Consider the following 21,267-nt stretch of genomic DNA (forward strand, 5'->3'; position numbering starts at 1 on the left):
TTTTTTTATGGAGACAGTTTTTCCTTGTGCCCCCGGCTGTCCGGAAACTCACTATGTAGACCAGGAGGCCCTCGACCTCAAAAAGATCCGCCTGCCTCTGCCTCCCAAGTGCTGAGATTAAAGGCGTGCGCCACCACACCCGGCTATTTTTATTTTTTAATTATGTTTATGCGTGTGTCTCTGTTGAGGTATGTGCACATGAGTGCAGTTGCCTGTAGAACACAAAAGAGGGCCTCCCCTGGAGCTGAAGTTAAGGTGGTTGTGAGCTGCCCAACATGAGTCCTGGGAACCCACCTGGGGTTCCCTATAAGAGCAGTATCTGATACCCCCAAGGTGGACCAACTTTAAGGGTCCATCTGGACCAAGTCCTTACTAGGGACTGAAGGCAACAGATCTCCCCAGACCTCAAGTACTTCAGTTTGGTTAAAGGAAGCATAATCCCCATTCACTGCCAAGGAGGGAACGGCAGGGCAGTTGGGGGAGGAGATGTTTCCTTGCCACTAACTTCCATACCAATAACTGCCCAGTCCGGCTTCTTACTGAAGCAAGCCGCCAAGGGGGGAAAATACAACCATAGCACTCAGGCAGGATAGGATCTGCACTTTTCTCCTGGCTCCCCTTCCTGCCACCTGCCCACCGTGAAACCTACTCAGCATTCCCAGAGGTACTCTGTCTCCCAGTCCTTACTCAGGCAAGGGTTCCCTCTTTAAAGCGCTCTTGTTCCCATTTTCACCTGTATAAATGAAACCTTCCTCTACCTTCACAGGTGCTGTCAACCTTTCCACGGAGCCCTTAACACAGCAGTGTACTGATTACTATGTTGATCGCTAGTACAGCACGCTTGTTTATGTCCAAGTGTGACTCCCCCACTCACTTGAGAGCTCTTCCAGGCCACAGGCGTGATTCTTCTACCGCCGTAGTCCCTCGGGACATAGGGCGAGCAAGGCAGCGTTTTCATCTTAGGTCCCCCAAAACGCTTGAGCATGCTCAGTGATCTCCCTGGTCCCTAGAACCAGTCCTTTAACCCCAGCTCTCTAGTCTTTCGCCTCTCATTTTGGGGACGTCTTTACTCTCCCAGGTACTTCTCTGGGTTCCCATTCTTTGGTCTTTATCCTTTATCTCTTAGCGGTCACCTCAAGCTTGAAACCTCAAGCTGGTTTCAATTAAGAAAGAGAACAGGCTTTGCGGGGGGGCTGTCACAGAGCAGGGTACTCGGTTCCTTTAAGAGAGATGACGAAGGGGCGTGGCCTGCGGTGAGCAGGCCCGAAAGGGGGTGCGGCTCCTTTAAGTAGCGGCCGGGCCACCGCTCCGAGGCCCGGGGCCAACGGGCAGTCTGGGGCGCGGTCACTTCTGGAACCGCTGCACCTCCCGAGGGCCCCAGTTCCTCCAAACAAGACCGGTCTGCTTTAATCGGGGTGCAAGGTGTGTTGAGGGGCGGGTGTTACATCAGCCACCACGTGTGCGTCTCTCAGCTGGCTCGGAGGAGGACGCCCCGCCCCCGGCCCCTGCCATGGAAAAGTACCGGGGTGCTGAGGTCCCCGCCCCCTTGCCCCGCCCCCGCCCGGCCACGGCCCCTCCCGGCCCTACGGGCGAGCCCCCTCCCGGCGCGCCCCGGCCTGGGCGTCCGCTCCCGCCCGAGTGGCTGCGGGATGCGGGCTAGGGATGGGCGCCCTGGGGCTGCGGGGTTCCCGGCCTCACCTGTGGCCGCCAGCGCTCGCCCTAGGCGCTCCCAGATTGTAGGCTAAGGTGGCAGGGTGTGCATTTTTCCCCCCGGGTGTCAGCCCCCGAAAAGAGCTCCCCGCCCTCAGTCCCTTCGGAAAGCTGGAGCCGATGGAGCCAGGGACAAAAGAGAGCCGAAGGACGCTGGGAGTCCGTCCCGCGGCTTCCCAGGACCCACAGGCGCGCGGGAACCCGCAGCCGGCGGGCGAGTGGGCGGGCAGATTAGGGAGGCCGCGGGCTGGGGCAGCCAGATAGGCAGCCAGGCCGGCCGGCCCGGAGAGGAGGTGGGGCGAGAGCCCGCACGCGGGGCGCAGAAGCCCGCGGTCCCGGTCCCCGCAGGCCCCGGTGCGCGGATGCACAGGAGCCCCAGACGGACCGTGACACGCTTAGGTTCCGGCGCTACCGCACAGCCGGGAGCCAGCCGCCCCCGACCGTGCCGGCGTTGGCAGGCAGCACCCCCCTCCGAGTGTACCCCTCCCGTTCCCGCCTGCTTCAGCTCCTTGGCGACAGCGGTGACACCCAGACGCGCGCACCTACCCTGACCTTTGCGGCGAGACGCACATCCCGGTGCGAGCACCCACACTCTTACCAGAGATGCCCGCGTGCATACGCGAGCACATCCACATACCGCACACGCATCCACACACGCATACGCTGGTCCTGGGGCTCAGCCTCGCGGAGCCACCAAATCGCCCAGCCCCTCAACAGAACAGACCTAGGTGCGGGTCGCAGCGCCCCTTCCCCCAGCCCCCTTACCATGCTGCAGCCCCCGGCCGGGGCGTGCTGGGTCCGCACCGCGGTGCGCCCAGGTGGCTTTCTTAAAGGGAAAGTTGCATCAGCCTCTCGAGGTTCTGTGACCGCCACGAGTCCGCCCGCCCCGCCGCGCTGCTCTCCGCTCCTCCAGAGCTTGTTGTGTTTTGGTTTCGGGGAGGCGGGGGCCAAGAGTTTGGTGAAAGTTTGGAGAGTGAAGAAGGCTTGAGAGCCCTAGCCAAGTCCCTCCCTTCCCAGAGCGGCTCCCCTGGCCGCCCTCCCCCGCCCTGGTCCCATAGCCTCCCGCGTGCCGACTTCTCAGGCTCCTCCTACCAGGGAATAAAATTACAAGTCGCTCCAGCTTTCAGATGATTGATCCCCAAGAACCCCTGGGAGTTGGCGCTCCGCGAGGGAGTCCCCTTCTTCGCCCCTTGCCTCTGTGTCCTTCAGCGCTTGGAAGAAGCAGATGTCCTCCCCTTCGGGCTAGGCTTGGAACGAAGCCAAAAGGCCTGGGGCGCTTTGGGGGGCTGGGGCTGCAGTTAGCCCGCCAGGCCCCTGGCCTTCTGCGCCTGCGTTCCCCCTGGAGAGAAGTCGAGAGCAAATTCCGATCCCTTTGGAGCAGCGCCGCTAGAGGCTGTGGGCACTGCTGGCTGGGTAAGGCCTGGGACCTAGTGTTTGGAACTGGAGGGCTGAGGAGCCCTTTCTCCAGGAACTCTCCTCAGGCACGGATTTGGTTAGCCCTTCCTTTCTGATGGTGCCTCAGGGACTGCTGCAAACACCAACCTGGACTTTCTACTTCCTCAGGTCGGGGAGTGCACCTGGCTTCCAGGCCCAAAGGAACCTTTCCAAAAGGTACAGAGCCGAGCCTCAGTTTCCTCCCCTGCAAAATGGAGAGGATGCGCCAAAGAAATACATTCTTACATGAAACACATTGCTCCAGGCTCACAGGGGTGCCTGGCATTTGGAATGGAGCCTCCACTTTAACTTAGCTTGAGCAAACCACCAACTTTTCAGGAAAGCATCCAGTTAGTATTGACTGTCAGGAACTGTTGTTGCCCCTGCCGCCCTGCCTGTGTAGGGTGTGTGCTCAGGGAAGACCCTGGTGGAGAGACAGACCCCTCCTACACACTCTGGACCCTGAGTCCTCATCGTTGTCTAGCCAGGAGACTAGCTTTATTTGTTTAGAGACACTCAGCTTCCCAAAAGAAGCAGGTGCATCCATGTCAAAGTTACACAAGCTCAACTGGAGAGAGTCCACTTTACTATAATCAATGAAAAGGACAACAGGTGTCCAGTCCCAACAGTTTCTGCAGTGCCTGCTCTCTCAGGCCACACTTCATCCTCAGCCCTTCCCCAGGCTAGTTCCATTCTCTTCTCTACCATCTTTGGAGATTTGATCAGACCTAAGAAGACACATCCCTTTTCTGTTTGTCCTCAGACCCAGCAGATACAGCCTGTTTGAGGTTTATAGCCTCCTATGAGGTAACTACAGGCAGTTTTTTGTATAGGGTAGTGTGGAAGCATACACATGGCTCTACTTGAGCAATCTGTGGTATCTGTGGCCCTTGACTGCACTTGTGCAGAAATTCCTGAAAGAGTGTCTGGGCCCTGCAGCAAGTTGTGTAGCTGTGTGTGTGCTCAAGTCCTAGATCTAGGCAGAAGGCACCCAAGCCCTTCTCATCTTTCCCACAGGAGTTAACTTCCTCTACAGATTGTTTCTGATCGTTCCCACCCTGCTACCTTTCTCGTTTGTCAAAAAGGACTCCCTCTCTGGACAGACAGATTGAAGGCTGTTGGGAGAAGTTACCAGGCAGAGTGAGGTCAAGGAGGAGCATGATGGGGAGAGGCCTCCTTCCCCTTAAAGGAGTGAGATAAGCCTATAACGCATTTGAGAGGGTTCTAAAAACTTGTTTGTAATTAATTTTTTATGCTTTCTTGAGACAGCGTCTCATGTAGCCCTGGCCAGCCTCGAACTGGCAGCAATTCTTCTGCCTCTGCCTCCACCTCCCAAGTTCTTTAGCTACCAAGCCTGATGGTTCTGATGATGTTCATGACTTGGAGAGTGGAGCATCTTACCTACTCTAAGGACTCTATTTGAAGAGAAGGAGGTGAGGGATATTGAGAACTAGACCCCCAGGATGTGCTCGGGGCCTGGAGAGATTTGAAGAGGAGAAGGAGGGGGGTGCCCAAGTTCAGCACTATCAGAGAGTTTGCGATTTCCCTGGAAATAAGCTCATGGGGGATGGGGGGATATGGGATGATATTTTCCTTGTGGCATTTGGAGAAATTAGAGACACTACCCATGAGACTTTTGCTAGGTTAACAGTGACATAGCATAAAATATATTTGTATACAAAGATTAGTGGATATGTATGTGGTACCCACCTGATTCATAAAAAAGCTTCAGGCAGCCACACAATGGCTCACAGTGAGTCTTGAGGAGAGGCTTGTGTGAGAGAGTCTACTTTGAAAAGCTGTTGTCTTCGTGAGACAAGAATTAAAGTGGCTGTTTTTTTCCAATCAGAATGAGGTCCCAGGGGAGACAGGTCTGGGCCTAGCCCAGGTCAGAGCTGGGATAACCTTCTTGCCTATCCCCGTGTTCCCCGCCCTGGGAAGCTGGCCCACAGGAAGACACAGCCAGTTCGTACCATGCCTCTCTGTGTGTGAGGGATCAGGTCTGGGGATAGCCAGGAGGACAGATGAGGTCAGATCCTAACAGCCTGTGTCCTGGGACAGACAGCAAGAGGGCAGGCGGAGTTGGGCTCCACCCACTGCGGGCTGAGGCGTGTCTCAGGAACCTCTAGTTAACAGTGCTATTTCCTGGGAGGGCTGCTCCCACATCAGATCCCCCAGTGCTGGCTAAATGCCTGGCTGTCATCAACAGCCAGCAGGATTAAGTCCTCTGTGTCAGGACATTCAGCGTCAGCTCAGGTATAGGAAGAGGGAAAATACCAGATATGAGCCACTTTTGGAGGCACCTTGATGGAAGAGTGTTGAGTACCCTGCTGAGAAATTGGGGGTAGGGATGGTTTTTGCTTAAAATTGGAACCTGGTCTGACCAGTGATCACCTCCTTGGAGCCCCAGCCTCAGGGACCAGGAAGCATTGTTAGGAGGGCCCTGCCTTGGCTTTGCTCTGAGTCTTCCCCTGTTGAACTCAGAGCCCTATAGTAAGTACATAACACCTTCCCTGCCCTAACCCAGTGTGGAGCAGCTGTTTAGATAGGTACCAGATGTTATCTCTGGGGTTCTGTGTGCCCCTTTGGGGATCCTGTGTCACCCCTCAGCCCTGCCTGCTCAAGTCAACCCAAGCTGGACCTCAGTGGCCCCAAGTGAAATTAGGCATAGGGACAGGAACATTGACTTTGGCCCTGTCCAGGTAGCATCCCAATCTCTGGGGCAATCGTTTCTCAGAGTCTTAAATACCTTCAACAGAGCTTCCCAATGCCAAAGAAGTTAACATTCCCAGCACTCAAAGGACTCAAAGCTCAGAGTTTCCAGTACCCAGGCCCCCAGTGCCCAGCTCCCAAGGTCATGGTTCCAAACATCTATACCACCAAATATTCCTAATATCCAACTTTCAGAGCACTAATATCCTTCCTAGTCCACTGTGGAAGAGAAGGGGAGGGGTGGCCCTGTGTGACTGGTATGATATGAAGAGTCACCATGACTGAAGTGGGCTGGTGTGCTGGCAAAAGTTTTGGTTCCCCTTATGTTCACACCTAGTGTCTGGAGAGGGATTGCAGGAAGGATGGCTTGTCATCAGGCCCCACCCCACCCTAGTCACTGGATCTGTGAAATTCAATACCCACTTACCAAATATTCCTGTGCATCTACTGTGTGCTGGGTATTTCATCACTCTACAGGACTATAGCCACAAGAAAGAAGAGGCTTACCCCCAATCCCTGTGGAGTGGTTGACAGTGTATCTGTGTTGGAATATCGCTCTGGTCTGGCATGTGGCCATCTGGGGCCCATGTGTGGCCAAGGCACGGTTGTGAGAATGCATGACTGTTGGTATGCAATGGTGTTGCTGTGCAGCTGTGAGTAATATCAGTAAGTTAATATGTGTGACTGTCAGAGCCTGTATGGCTATGTCCATCTGCCTAGCCATCCCAATGATCCCTTCCTCCTTAGCACTGTTCCAAGGGATGAGATGGAAGGCTCCCTTCCCCTCAGTACCCCACCAGGTACTGGTCTCCCTGCTGGGGGGCTGCCTTCAGAGCTGAGACTGATGCCTAGTGGTGCCCTGTGATGGGACAGATTTCTCCCACTGCTTCTGCTTGGGCTGGACCCAGAGCCTCTCTTGATTGGGAAGACAGGAAGAGGAGGATCTATAAGTGGAACAGCCAACACCAAAACAGTTATCTGCCCTGGCAGGGGTTGAGGGGGGGGGTGTCCTGTGACACTACTCCCTACTCCCAGTCCAGCTGCTGACCTGCTGCCTGGGGAGGTTCCTGTCTCATTCCACTTTCCTAACTTCTGTCTGAGTAATCCTCTTGGATTTGAACAAGGGACAAGCAATGCTGGCACTACAAATGATGACATCATAGGTATGTCATCAAGGAGAGATATGAAACCTGGGGGTTGGGGGATATAGTGGCCTGTTGTGTAGGTGGGTGGGACTCCATCTGCTGGCAGCTCCCCACAACTCCAAGCAGCTGGCAAGGCAGGGCTGGATAAGCCCTGTGGGGGGCCCTGCCTTATCTGTTCCCCACACATGTTTGATAAGCCTCTTACCATGGCCAGGCCCCAGGGAGCAGGTGGGGAGCAGGCTGGAAGAGGGGAAAAAGACCAGCTGGGGCTGGCTGAGTGCCAGGGAAGACAGCCGGGACCAGGGAGTGCTGGCAGAACCCCAGGAAAGGGAAGTAAGGGAGTCTCAGTGAGGGCCCGTGGAGTGGTAGTCTAGGGCCGGCTGCTGAAGCCAGATTGCCTGCACTGGCCCCCCAGGCTGTCCATTGCCTGAGAGACCCGAAGCTGGTGTCTATTCTCAGTCTTCCTCAGTGCTGGTAGCAGTGACTCTCAAGCCTAGATATGTGTGGGAATTAAAGGACTTGCCCAGTGTGAGGAGGGAGCCTGGTGTCTGGGAATCTCTCATTCCTCCTCAAAGGTCATCTTCCCAGGTTATGCCCTGCATGTCTGGTAGCCTGCCGGGGCTGTAGCTCCATTTTCCAGAATCTTCCCAACACTGACACATCTCAACACCTGTCTAGCTGTCTTCATTCACCCCAAAACTCTACAGGAATGCCAGCCTTTTGGGGATAATTACTTCCAACAACCCCCTGCGGACACCTTGGAGCCCTGGTGCCCTCTGGTGACAAAAGTCACACACAGCAATTTCAGTTGACTCCTCAGGTCACATTGAATCAAACAATGCACTGTCATTTGCCTGGTTGTCCCCACATCAAATTTTTAAGTTAAAAATAATCTTTATTTTCTAGAACTAAGGCCAGACAGGTTAAATAATTATGCAATTAATCAATGAGAGAACTTGAACTTGAACATGGTATGTCTCCAAAATCTATTCAGTTACCAGTATATACAGATTGCTTAGGGTGTATGTGTACATGGCCAGTTGATGCAGTAGATGCTTAAAATGAGCTCTACTGACTGTCTGAGTGTTATCATGAATGAGTGCATGGCCTTCAAGGCTCTGTGGCTGTGACTGTTAAATAATAAATAATAAGAATTGGTTTAGGGGACTATAAGTTGGGTGTTGGCTGTTGCAACTTTTTCTGTGGCCCTGATGTGACTGTGGATTGATTGTATTGTATGAATGTACCCCAGCTTAGCCTTGTTTCTTAGGTTGTATGGCAGTGTGTGTGTGTCAACACGGCTGTGCTATGGGCATTCTGTTGCTAGTGCTTGTGGGAGGAGAGACGGTGACAGAGGGCCCTGAGTTCCCAGCACCACTGCTCACCATGACACACATGATGGATGGCTTCACATGCCTATGGACTCCCATGGGGCTGAGTTCTTCTTTTCTCCTCCTCCACTTCTTCTTTTTTTTTTTTTTTTGGAGGAAGTAAAGCAAATAGTACCACAGATGGAGTTGGTTTCATGTTTTTCCATGAGATATTTGTGAAAGCATTTAACATGCCTTGGAGTGATATCTAAAAAAAAAAAAGTGTCATTTAAAAAGGAAAGTAGCCGGGTGTGGTGCGCCTTTAATCCAGGGTGCTTGGGAGGCAGAGGCAGGCGGATCTCATCTCTGTGAGTTCAAGGCCAGACTGGTCTACATAGTGAGTTCCAGGACAGCTGGGGCTATAGGGAGACCCTGTCTCAAAAAGACAAAAAAATAAATAAATAAAATAAAAAGGAAAGTAAGGGGCTGGAGAGATGGCTTAGTGGTTAAGAGCATTGACTGCTTTTGCAGAGGACCCAGGTTTGATTCCCAGCACCCACATGGCGGCAACGAACCGCCCTTAACTCCAGTTCCAGGGGAATCCGAAGCCTTCTTCTGACCTCCACGGCATTGCACGACACAGGTGCACTCACATACATGCAGGCAATACACTCATACACATAAAATAAAAAAATTATAAAATATTTTTTTAAAAAGGAAAGTAAACGGGCTGGGGAAATGGCTCACAAGCCTGATGGCCTGAGTTCAGATCCCTTGAGCCCATGTAAAAGCCCAACATGGTAGATCTGTAATACCAGAACTCCTATGGTGAAATGGGAACCAGCAACACAAGAATGCTGTGGATACATGTGGGCCAGCTAGCCTGGGGTACAAAGTGAGGTAGCAAACAAGAGATCCTCAGACAAGGTAGAAGATGAGGCCCAGCTGGTAGAAGATGAGGTCCTCTGACTGCCACTCATGCACTGCAGCACGAACATGCCCTCATACACAAACACATCATACACAAAATAAACATTTAAAAATGAATAGGGAGAAAATAAATATAGCTATTGTAATCCTATTTATTTTTATTTTATGTATTTGAGTGTTTTGCCTGCATATATGTAAGTGAACCTGTATGTGCAATGCCTTCGGAGGCCAGAAGAGGTCATTGGATCTCCTGGAACTGGAGTAATGGACACCGTGTGGGTGCTGGGAACTGAATCTGGGGCGTCTGCAAGAATAGCCAAGTGCTCTTTACTGCTGAGCCATCTCTCCAGCTCTATTGTGATGCTATTATTATTATTATTATTGGTTTTTGATTATTTGTTTTATTTTGAAACAGCTATGTAACTTGAGTCTGAGGTTGACCTCGAGCTTACTTATGTAGCCTAGACTCAAACTCACACAGACCCTTCTGCCTCAACCTCCCAAGTGCTGGGATTATAGGCACGAGCCATCATGTCTGGCTTGGTTAGTATAATTCTTTAACTTGAAGATGGGTTCTTGAGATGCTGTTCACAGATCTTTGGAAGCAGGAAGATCCTTACAGGGATCCGCAGGTACAAACCATTTCCTAGCACTGTTACCTTGTTACAAGTCACTTGCACTTCATTGATATGTAAACTACCACGCAAGAATGGAGAAATGTTGTCTGTAAGCACAGCTCGAAGCACCAACTGAACTGGTGGTCTTTGGATTTTTCTCTGCCACTATTCAATGAAACTTTTTTTAAATTTAAATTTATTTATTTGTATTTTATGTGTATGAGTGTCATCCCTGCATGTATGTAAGTGCACCAGTGTCAGAGGAGGCTGTCCAATGCCCTGGAACTGGAGTTACAGACTGTTATTAGCTGCCATGTGGGTGCTCTGCAAGAGCAGCCAGTACTCTTAACTACTGAGCCATCTCTCCAGCCCTGAGGTGGTAGTTTCTTAAAGGTTAATTGTAGTGAGGGCTTTTCATATTCTGTTATATAAAAATCCATCAATTTATCCCAGTGCAATGAAAATCTTACGTTGAAGTCTAGGCTGAATAACACAGCAACTCTCCAAAAACATCTGCTGGTCTGTCTTGTACTTTGAACGGTTCTTTTATCCAAGCACAATTTTGTAATAGGTATTTAGTCATTTGGAAAATATCGATTTACTAAGTTTCTCCTCTCTGTCTTTCTCTGTTTTGTTTGTTTCAACACAAAAACCTCGCATGTAGCTGAGGTTGTCCTCATACTTGTTAGGAAGCTGAGGATATCTTTGAATTCCTGATCCTCCTGCCTTCACTGCCCAAATTGTGATTAAAGGCATGTGCTACATGCCTACTTCAAAAAATTATTTTTATTTTTTTATTTTTATTTTTTTTACGTGTATGCGTGTATTGCCTACATGTAGGAAAGTGCACCTGTGCCTGCATATAGGTAAGTGCACCCATGTCGTACAGTGCCCATGGAGGACAAAAGAGACTGTCGGATCCCCTGGAACCGGAGTTACAGACAGTTGTTATCTGCCATGTGGGTGCTGGAATTCGAACCTGGGTCTTCTGTAAGAACAGTCAGTGTTCTTAACCATTGCGCTATCTCTCCAGCCCCTATTATTTTTATTTTATGTGTATGAATGTATGGCTTGCATGTGTGTAAGTGCACCCATGTCATGCAATGCCCACAGAAGTCAGAAGGTGTTAGATAACCCTGGAACTGGAGTTACCAACAGTTATTATTGCCATGTGGGCACTGGGAATCAAACCTGGGTCCTCTGCAAGAACAGCCAGCGCTCTTAACCACTGAGCCATCTCTCCAGCCCCCCTTTTATTCCTTTCTTGAGAAAGGATCTCAGTGTAGTCCAGGCTGATCTGGAACTCAGTATGCAGCTCAGGCTAGTTTCGAACTCACAGCAATCCTCCTGCCTCAGCTTCCCAAGAGCTGGGATTACAGTCCTGAGCCACCATGCGACTGGCCTGATCTTCTACATGTTGGCACACCTCATTATACTCTATCAAAAACCAACAGACATGCACATTCATTAATGTCAGAACCAGGCTCATCAGGATTGGGAAGCTTCAAATTCCTGGTAGCAGATAAAAGTTTTAACAATTCTAATCTTTACATTTCATCTTTGGCAACTAGCACTAATGCTTTATTTCTTGAACTGACAGACTCACTTATTCATTTTTGAGAGGGTATACCACACACCCCAGTCTGAAGAGCTTGTCATGTTGGGAGAATTCAGCTCATAACTCAGCCATGCCTCCCAAGCCTCTCAGCACATCATGGGGTCTGGCTCTTAGGACTCCACATCTACCTCAGGATAGCTTCTTACTCTAGTAGGTGGGCCCCCCCCCCATTTCCCTGTGGGCCAGTCACCCAGTGCTTTTCCTTGAGATAAAGCATACTTCTAATTTCCCCATAGAAAATATTACAAAGGGATGGACTGAAAGGTTAGGAGTTAATGCAGTTAATAATCAAGCTGGGAGTGGTGGCACACACCTAGAATTCCAGCACTCCTGAGGTTGAGGGAGAAAAACCGAATTTGAGGACAGACCAGGCTACACAGTAGGACCCTGTCTCATACACACACGTAAAAGCTAGTCATTTTGCTGTTTCATCAAGGAAATCTTCAAGAAAAACTTGCCTGTGTTCCCTTTCCTTTTTTATTTTTTATTTTATTTATTTATTTATTATTTTTTGGTCTTTTTGAGACAGGGTCTCCCTGTAGCCCCAGCTAACCTGGAACTCACTATGTAGACCACGCTGGTCTTGAGAGATCCCTTTCCTTTTTAAATTAAAAAAGGAGAAATAACCATCTCTAGCTTTCCTGAAGTATCAAAGAATAGCCACAATTAGCTGAAGAAGCTGTGTAGTGCTTTTCTGTAGCAGTTTCCTCTGAGTTTGATGGTAAGAAGCAGGATGCTCCATGGGAGGTCAGTCATTCTGTCCTTCAGAGAAGTTCCTTAAACTCAGGAAATAACCCAAAAGCTTCAGGAAGCTCCTGGGACTGACCAGATTCACTAGATCCCTTCCTAGTGAGGCCTGCTGGGAGATAACTCTGAGACAGCTGAACTGCCTAAAAGAGGCTCAGACCAACTAGGCACCTAGAAAACTCTCCAACTTAGCTGCCTGCAGGTTGTGCAGTGCACTCCAGTTTCCTGAACTGTCAGGCTTTTGGTGATGCAGCTGTCTTTGAGTCATTTCTGCTTTTGTGTGTTACCTCGCAACTGCACTCCTGTAAATAACCCCAATAAACTCATTGGTTCACCAAGCTGGACTTTGATGATATCTTTACTTTGGTCAGTCATTGGTTTCCTATCTGGGGTGAGTAGATATTTGTTTACACCTTTCCAGGAATAGTGTCACACAATATAACTGGCACCTGAACAGAGACCGATGGAATCAAAGATGAGTTCGGGAGGAGCAATTGCATGGTCCTGGCTGTGGGTAGCAAGGCAGGCAACTAAGGCTAAACAGACTGAGGGTGGAGCATCTACCGGAGCAAAGCCCAAGATAGCGCCTTTTCCTCTATATGGTACGGGATAATATGCTTTCTTGCTATGCCATTGATTGCTTGGCCCCTTCAGATGCAGAGACATGCAACCAAGCTAAATCCTCTACTCAGAGGGAAAGTCAGTGTGGAGTCTGTGAGGGAAACCTGGTTGAGGCTATCTTCCTCTATATAATATGGAGTATGCCTGTTTGATGAGAGGAGTCTGATGCATGAGTCCAGGGATACCCTAAAAAAGGTTAAAGGCTTAGAACAAATTTTGTGGGCTTTAACATGTGAGGGGCAAGAGTGTCAACGTGCTGCCACAGAGGTTTTATGGCCACTACTATATGTAGTAAAAATTGTGTCTAAGGCTGAGGTGACTATTCAGTGGGACTTTGCTTGTGTAAGAGAGGATGAGGTGGAGAGGATGAGGTGGAGATGTGATCTTGCCATTTCTTACAGTTGGCAGGATACAAGGAAAAGAGAGTATGGTAGATTAAAGAGCCCTTCCTCAGATCAGAGCCCAGGAAAAGAATCAGAGTGAGGAGAAAGGGTCCATGGTAGAAGTAATGAAAGCTATATCTCAGAAGTCAGACCTTAAATAAAAAAGGGGAAAGTGCTGTTATTCAACATGCAGTTGGGGCCCTTAACAATGGTCCCATACAGAAAACTGTTATAATCAGGGAATACTCAGCACCCAAGCTGCTTGACTTGAAAAAGACTTAAGCAGTGAAAGAGCCTCTCCCTACTTAACTTGTGAGGCGGTGGGATATGGGGGCAGATGGGATCAGTCTAAGTGCTTCGGAAACAGAAAATTTGAGAAATACAAGCACCTACGCCTCCTTGAGACAAAGACTGCATGTCCAAGATGGTACAAAGGAATCAGTCCCTGATTATCACCAGTGGAGGTCCCCATGGACATCAGAGACTGGAGGACCACAGAAGAGGGAGGAGAATGGGCATGTGAGAGGCAGTATTTGATGCCCAGTTCACGGGGCCAAGTAAGACTTGAGTTTACCAAGGAGTTGAGAAAGAAATCAATTTATAAGGAACCACGAGACTGATACAGAGCTCTAAAGGTGTCGCTGAGCTGCATGGGAAGACATAATCTGTATGAGGTAGAAGAGGCTTTGCAGACATAAAGACTTAGACCATGTGAACTGGGTCTGTAAGGTGCTAAAAGAAGGAAAACAGATAAAATGAAAGAAACCAAAAGAGGCTGCTCTGTATCCCTCGGAGGCAAATGTGGGTAGATTTACAGGGAGCCAGGGTCCCTACAGGAAAAAAATGTTGGACAACCAATTTTCTTACCAGTAAGCCTTTGGAAGGCATTAAGACTTGACCAACAGTTCACCACTGGGGTTAAAAAAAAAAAAATGGAGAGGGCTGGGTGATGCATGCCTTTAATCCCAGCTGTTGGAAGGCAGAGGCAGGTGGACTTCTGTGAGACTGAGGCCAGCCTGGTCCACATACTGAGTTCCAGGCCAGCTGGAGGGCTGTAGGGAGACCCTGTCTCAAAAAGTCAAACAAACAAAAACCTGGAGAGGTACAGGTGATCCCTCCTGCACTCCCACTTCCTACCCCTGCTGTGGAGGAAAGAGGTCTCCAGGGTAAAAACCACTCCAGCCACTTCCCTAATGGAGTAGGTCAGGGGCACCTACAGGTGAGGACCATGCAGGGTAACCAGAAGCCCCGTGTTAAATTACAGATTTATTGGTCTTCTATTAATGTTAAAAATATTTGGGATTGGGTTCTCTCTTCCACAGGAGGCCTACATCCCCACACTTGTGCCACCGACACGTCTCTAGTGATCCCTGGGAAGTTCCAGCACATTTTGGGAGTACTTGAAACCAACATCAATGGGCTATGGAAAACAGCCTTTGCCATCACTGCCATTAAGGGTGTGTGGCGAAGATATACTCATGAGGAAATCAGACACTGACCTTGCCAAGAGGGCCAGAGAACTCACCGAGGATGAGGTGGAATATGTGATCACTATCATGTAGAATCCTTACCTGGGAGTCCAAGATAGCAGACTGGTTTTTGAGCAGACAGAAGGATGTCAAGGATGGAAAATACAACCAGGTTCTGGCCAATAGTCAAGCCAACAAGCTCAGTGAGGATCTGGAGCGACTGAAGATTAGAGCTCACCCGGGGCTGTGTCACTTCTGGGGCCTTCGTGTCTGAGGTCAGCACACCAAGACCACTGGCCATCGGGGTCGTACCTTGGGTGTGTTCAAGAAGAAATGAGTCTGTAGGCCTTCTCTGTTAATAGTTTATATACCAAGGGAAAAAAAAATGGGGTTTGGTTAGATGTGGAAGTAGGTGTGCCTCAGTTACTGGTGGCCCCCAGGAATATCAGAGGCCATAAACATAAGCTAGTAGATATGGATATAACATAATACAGGTTTAAGAGATTAAGTTTGAGCCGGGTGTGGTGGCGCACGCCTGTAGTCCCAGCACTTGGGAGGCAGAGGCAGGCGGATCTCTGTGAGTTCCAGGACAGCTGGGGCTACAGAGTGACCCTGCTTCAAAAAGACAAAAAGACAAAAAAAAAAAAAAAAGAGATTAAGCTTGATTGAGGGCTGGGAAGCTGTTTCCCCTGAGTAAACCATGTATATTTTTCTCCTGGATGTTGAGATTGTTTTCCCAACTAGGGGTCCTTCTAGCAGCCAGATGTGGCCTACGGGGAGACACTGGCTATGGCTACAACACAATACTAGCTAAGAGTATGATAGCCCAAGGGAAGCGGACACAGGTATAGCCCAAGGGGGCAGAGGATGTTCAGCTTTTGGCCATAGTCTAAACTAAGCAGAAGCTCCAACTGGCCCCACCAAGCTTATCAGGGCTGCATGAGAACACCCCAGGGACAATTCAGGGAGAATGACTGTAGATTACGAAGAACTAAAAAGGTAGTGCCCCCCCCATTCCATGTTGCTGTGGGTACCAGATAGTGCTCCTCCCCTCCCTCTCTTACCTCTCCTCCCCTCCCCTACCCCCTCTCTTTCTCTCTCTCCCTCCCTCTTTCTGGCTTCTTACCCACTTCCCTCCCCCCATCTATGCTGGGAATTTGTCTGGCTTGAGCTTACGTAGGTCTTGTGCACGCTGACACAGTTGCTGTGAATTATGAGTAACCACCCTGCTGTCTGAAAGCACTGTTTCCCTGTAATCATCTACCATCTCTGGCTCTTACACTCTTTCCACTCCCTCTTCTGCAGTGATCCCTGAGCCTTGGGAGGCAGGGGTTTGATATAGATGTCCTATTCAGGGCTAAGCACTCTGCAGTCTGATTCTCTGTACAATGACAAGTTGTGGGTCTGTGTTATAAGAAAAAGCTTCCCTGGTGAGAGTTGAGAGATGCATTAATCTATCAACATAACAATAAGTCATTAGGAGTTAGCTTAATACTATGTCCACTTAGCAGAATAATGGTAGTATTGTTCTTTTGATTAAAAAATTGCTAAAAAATATGCTGGGTGTGGTGGCACAGGCCTTTGATCCCAGCACTTGGGAGGCAGAGGCAGGCAGATAGAGCTCTGTGAGTTCAAGGCCGGCTGGGGCTACAGGGAGATCCTGTTTCAAAAAGACAAAAAAAAAAGGATAAAAAGTAAAATCTTTTCATGCCATATTTGACTTTGCTAACAGTTTAGGATCTTAGTTGTCATCTTCTGTAGTCGCCTGACACTTGCTCAGAATTGATGACAACGAACTTTCAGGTGGTTCACCAAGGTTATCTCCAGAACCCCATTATTCATTATGGGATGGTAGTTCAGGACTTTATAGCATTATCCTGCCTGTCTTCTGTAAAAGAGCTTCATTATATACAGATCACACAATGCTGACCCCTAAGTGTGTCACAGACTTAGAGACATTTGAGAGACATGTGAGTGCGCCTAAAGGAGTAGGATGGGGAATCAGTTCACAGAGGGTATAAGCACCAGGTCCAGCCCAGAAATTCTTGGGAATTTTTTTTTTTTTTTTTTTTTTTTTTTTTTTTTTTTTGTTGTTATTATTATTGTTTTATTGTACTGTAAGCTCTTGTCATTTTCCCAGGCTGGCCTTGAACTCACAGAGATCCACCTGCCTCTGCCTCCCGGCTGCTGGGATTAAAGGCATGCGGCTCCTTTTCTTTTTTTCTAGAACTTTGTATACAACTTCACGCCATCTTCTTCATGGGAATCTCCCGAGTCCTCCCTATGAGACCACATGCTTATTCTCCCAGCACCTGCTCACCCAAGCCATTGCAGCCCTCCTACAGCCAGACTCTGACCCACTCCAGGGAGCAGCTGAGGAGTGGAGGCTAGAAGGTGAGGGAGGAACAGAGACAGGGGCTTGAATTAGGGGAACCATGGTAGTGAGGCTCTCAGCCCCTAGCCATGTTCCCAGCAGGAATGTTCCCAGACACCACTGACCTTTCACCCCAACTCGCCTTGGTGTGATGATCCATTGCCTCGGCCACCCCCGCTTCAGGGACCAGCAGCCGCCTCTGGAGCATCTGGGGCACCACCATGGCAACCATGCCAGGCAAAGTTTGGGGGTGGGCTCTCTGAAGTCTTTTATTGTCCCTCAAACACAGCCTGATCTCTTGGAAACCCTCTGGGGCTGAGGAGACTATCCTTAGGAGGGGCCATTGCTCCTCACAATGTTTCTTAAATTAGGGAAGAATTTCTCTGGTCCCAGACAGACCTTTCCTAGGACTATCTAGTAGAAAACTCAAGGTCTCTGTCTCTGGACCCTTAGAAGTGTCACTGATACTCTAGATGTTGGTGGGTATCTCTCATCTCCTCCAGGTAGGAGAGGGAAGGTATTCTGGGAGGGTCTGGACTCCTACCTCTGCCTACTTGGACTATGGGCCTAGGGCTGTGCTGAGGTTGGGCCTTACTGGGATGGTGGGGGTGGGGCTGCTCGGGGCTTGGTGACCTAGACAGAGGCCCTAGGTTGGGTGATTAGCTATCACGTTAGGTCTAAGCCCCTTACCCTCAGAATCTAGCTTCCCTGCCCCCATATCTAATCCAGAGGTAGGAGAAGAGGGCTTGAAGGCACTAACAAGTTTTAGGGGTCTTGGTGAGTCCCCAGTGACCCATTTAGCATAACCAGTAGTAACCATGGGAAATCTGGTCTCTGCCTCCATCTCCATGAGCCTCTTAGCCTTGTGAACATTCTATCTTGCCCTGCCTCTGAGTATGTGCATCCGCCCTTCTTTCTATCTACCTGCCTCTGCCAACATCTCTGTGCCCTACCCAAAGAGTCACTAGTGGTGATGGGAGGCACGACACCACTGGGGAATGGGTCACATGAGTCTCCATGACAGGACTGTGGTTGACTAAAAGACATAGGGATACAGGCTTGCAAGCGATGTGGGTTTTATATACAACACAGGGTTTAAGTAGCAGAATGTGAGTGACTGACCCGAGGTTTGGGGAACACTGGCTTATTTGTATTTGACACAGAACGGGTGAGTGTGATTGTAGCTAGTACAGAATTATCTCGATAACTCAATGATACCAATCCGAAAAGAATTAGGAAAACAGCAGAGCAGCAGCAGCAGTTTTTAATCAGGACAATTTGAGCCCCCACTCCATGAATATTTGCTTCTATCTGGACACATTTTCATATTTTCAGTTGTAGTGCCTGGGGTAGAGTGTGTGTGCCACTGACATCTAGTGAAGTGGCCGTGGATACTGCCCAACAACTTACAATGCCCAAGACAGGCCCCCACATTAAAGATTTGTCCAGCCTAGAAAGGGAAATCTAGGTCTTTGTATCCTGTGGTCATAGGTGAGTTTCCTCAGCTCTAACAGGGGAACCCATGTCATACCTGTCTAAGGTTAATGAAATGACTGAGCCAATACTTGTAAAGTGTTTAAAATAGTGCCTGGTTGTGATGGTCATTCTTGGTTGAAAATTTAACATACCTGGGAAGAGGGATGCTCAACTGAAGAATTGCCTCCGAAGATTAGCCTGCGGGTATGTCTGTAAGGAATTTCTCTCTCTCTCTCTCTCTCTCTCTCTCTCTCTCTCTCTCTCTTCTCTCTCTCTCTCTCTCTCTCTCTCTCTCTGTTTTGTGTTTTGTGTTTTGTTTTGTTTTGTTTTGTTTTGTTTTGTTTTGTTTTGAGATAGGGTCTCTCTATGCAACACTGGCTGGCCTGGAACTCACTATGTAGACCAGGTTGGCCTGGAACTCACAGAGATCTACCTGCCTCTACCTCTGGAATGCTGGGATTAAGGTGTGGAACACCACACCCTTATGGGACATTTTTCTTGATTGCTAATTGATGGGATGGCCCAGCCCACTGTGGGTGGTACCATCCCTAGGCAGATGGGCCTGGGCTAGCCTGGGAACAAGCCAGTAAACAGCACCTCCAGGAGCTGTTGTGCTTCTTCAGTTCCTGCCTGTAGTTCCTGCCTCAAGCTCCTGCCTTGACCTCCCTCCATAATAGACTGTAACCCGTGAAATGAAACAAACCCTTTCCTCCTTCAGTTGCTTTCGGTCAGTGGTTGATGACAGCAACAGAAAAAGTAAGGGGAACACTGTTATGTTACACGGTACGTGGTGTATGTTGACGCACACCCAGTGGGATCAGAGCAGATCTGGGTGCAGGACCCACAGTCTCTCCTTTTCGCCTGCCAGCTTCTGCGTTGCTTTGGTCCAGCTTCCTCCACTGCCAAAGACTGCTCTAGTCATTCATCGTGCTGGTTTAGTGATATCAGAGGAAAAGAGATGCACTTTCCTGCTTCGGTACCTGTAAATCCCGACGAAGGGCTTGGGCTCGGGTTGGCTAAGTTTGGATCATGTGATAGCCGATAGTGTCTCAGGGTGCTGAGATTTCCATTAGAGCCACCTGACTGGAGAAGTGGGCCGTGCTGTTACTAGGCAGTAGAGCAGGCAAAAAGACATCCTTAGCCAGGGTTCTGAGGAACTGGGGTGACACAACATTTGATCCATCAGGGTTATGGGAACACCATGTTGCAGGCAATTAGCTCCAGGTGCTAATTTGTTCACCAGAAATATTCAACTTGTTGACCACTCCCTTCTTTTCCTCTAGCTTTCTTTCTTTTTAAAGTTTTTATTTTATTTTATTTTATTATTTTATTTTGGTCTTTTTGAGACAGGGTCTCCCTGTATCCCCAGCTGTCCTGGAACTCATTATGTAGACCAGGCTGGCCTTGAACTCACAGAGATCCTCCTGCCTCTGCTTCTCGAGTGCTGGGATCAAAGGTGTGCACCACTATGCCTGGCTCAAAATAATTTTCATTATTTATTTATTTTAATTTTTAAAATTATTTTTATTTTATGTGTATGAGTATTATGCCTTCATGTAGGTAAGTGCACCCATGTCGTGCAATGCCGGTGGAGGACTGAAGAGGCTGTTGGATCCCCTGGAACTGGAGTTACAGACAGTTGTTGGCTGCCATGTGGGTGCTGGGAATCAAACCCGGGTCTTCTGCAAGAACAATCAGTGTTCTTAACCGCTGAGATCTCTCCAGCCTTTAAAATAATTTTTAAAAGATTGATTTATGTGTGAGTACCTGCATATGTGTTCTGGGAACCAAACCTGGGTCCTTTGTAAGAGGAGCAAGTGCTCTTAACCGCTGCGCCATCTCTCCAACCCCCGTCCCCCAGCTTTATGAACAAAGTCTCTGTATTTTCCTCTTCCACCTCTGCCAGCCCACCTCTGTCAACCCCGTTCTCTGGTTTCTCCTACCCTCCAAGTCTGGGAATGCTGATGTGTTAAAAACTCAATCCCAGAGTCTCTTCCCTTTTCTCTCCAAACCTTAAGTGGATCATTGTGATATCCTGTAGGTAGCTTGAAATCTTTACACCACAAAATATGGAAATGCTACAAATCAGCCTCCCTCCCTCCCTTCCTCCCTCTCTCCCTCTCTCCTTCCCTTTCTCCCTTTTTTTCCCCTCAGAGACATACTTGTTAAGCAGTCACCAACACATCACTGACACTATTGTCACAAAAACCTGGCTTTTATCTAGACCCTGTCTTACCCTGATTTCATTCAAATTCTTTCTCAACACACTTTTACACATAAACCATGTTATTCCAAGTGATTTTGACCCCAGTTTAATTAACCTTGAGCCTATTTTCATTCAAATGTCCTCAGACTGTCATCTGTAATATGGCATCGTTCAAGACAGTTGCTCATAATGGAAAGTCATCACCAGCTAATGTGGCACAGATTTGCGCCATCCAGATGTTCCTTATGTAACTCATTATCACCCAGTGTTTGTACATAATTTCTCATATTTAGGCCGATCCTACCTTCTAATATAAGAAAAATAGGACTGGGTGTGGTGGCACACGCTTTTAATCACATCACTTGGGAGGCAGAGGCAGGTGGATCTCTGTGAATTCAATGCCAGCTTGGTCTACATAGTGAGTTCCAGGACAGCTGTGGCTACAGGGAGACCCTATCTCTGTGAGTTCAAGGCCAGCCTGGGGCTACAGGGAGACCCTATCTCAAAAAAGACCA

The 21,267-nt window shown here is 49.0% G+C and overlaps 1 protein-coding gene and 1 pseudogene across 2 annotated transcripts in view; one reads left to right on the plus strand and one right to left on the minus strand.

Moving 5' to 3' along the window:
* The window catches only part of Slc6a9 (solute carrier family 6 member 9), a 35,852-nt gene extending 33,101 nt beyond the window's left edge, over positions 1-2,751 (minus strand). The window contains exon 1 of one of the 2 annotated variants that reach the window (XM_008845399.3): positions 2,476-2,751. The gene's annotated coding sequence lies outside the window, so the exon portion shown is untranslated. Of the gene's footprint in view, positions 1-2,256; positions 2,326-2,475 lie in introns of those variants that run through there. The other variant, XM_008845401.3, reaches the window with a different exon arrangement.
* Positions 2,752-14,455: 11,704 nt separating this feature from the next.
* LOC103743878 lies at positions 14,456-15,033 on the plus strand (annotated as a pseudogene).
* Positions 15,034-21,267: the final 6,234 nt, after the last annotated feature.

The sequence above is a fragment of the Nannospalax galili genome, unplaced genomic scaffold, assembly GCF_000622305.1.
Source record: "Nannospalax galili isolate Female #2095 unplaced genomic scaffold, S.galili_v1.0 scaffold1402, whole genome shotgun sequence".
In the NCBI taxonomy this organism is placed as follows: domain Eukaryota; kingdom Metazoa; phylum Chordata; class Mammalia; order Rodentia; family Spalacidae; genus Nannospalax; species Nannospalax galili.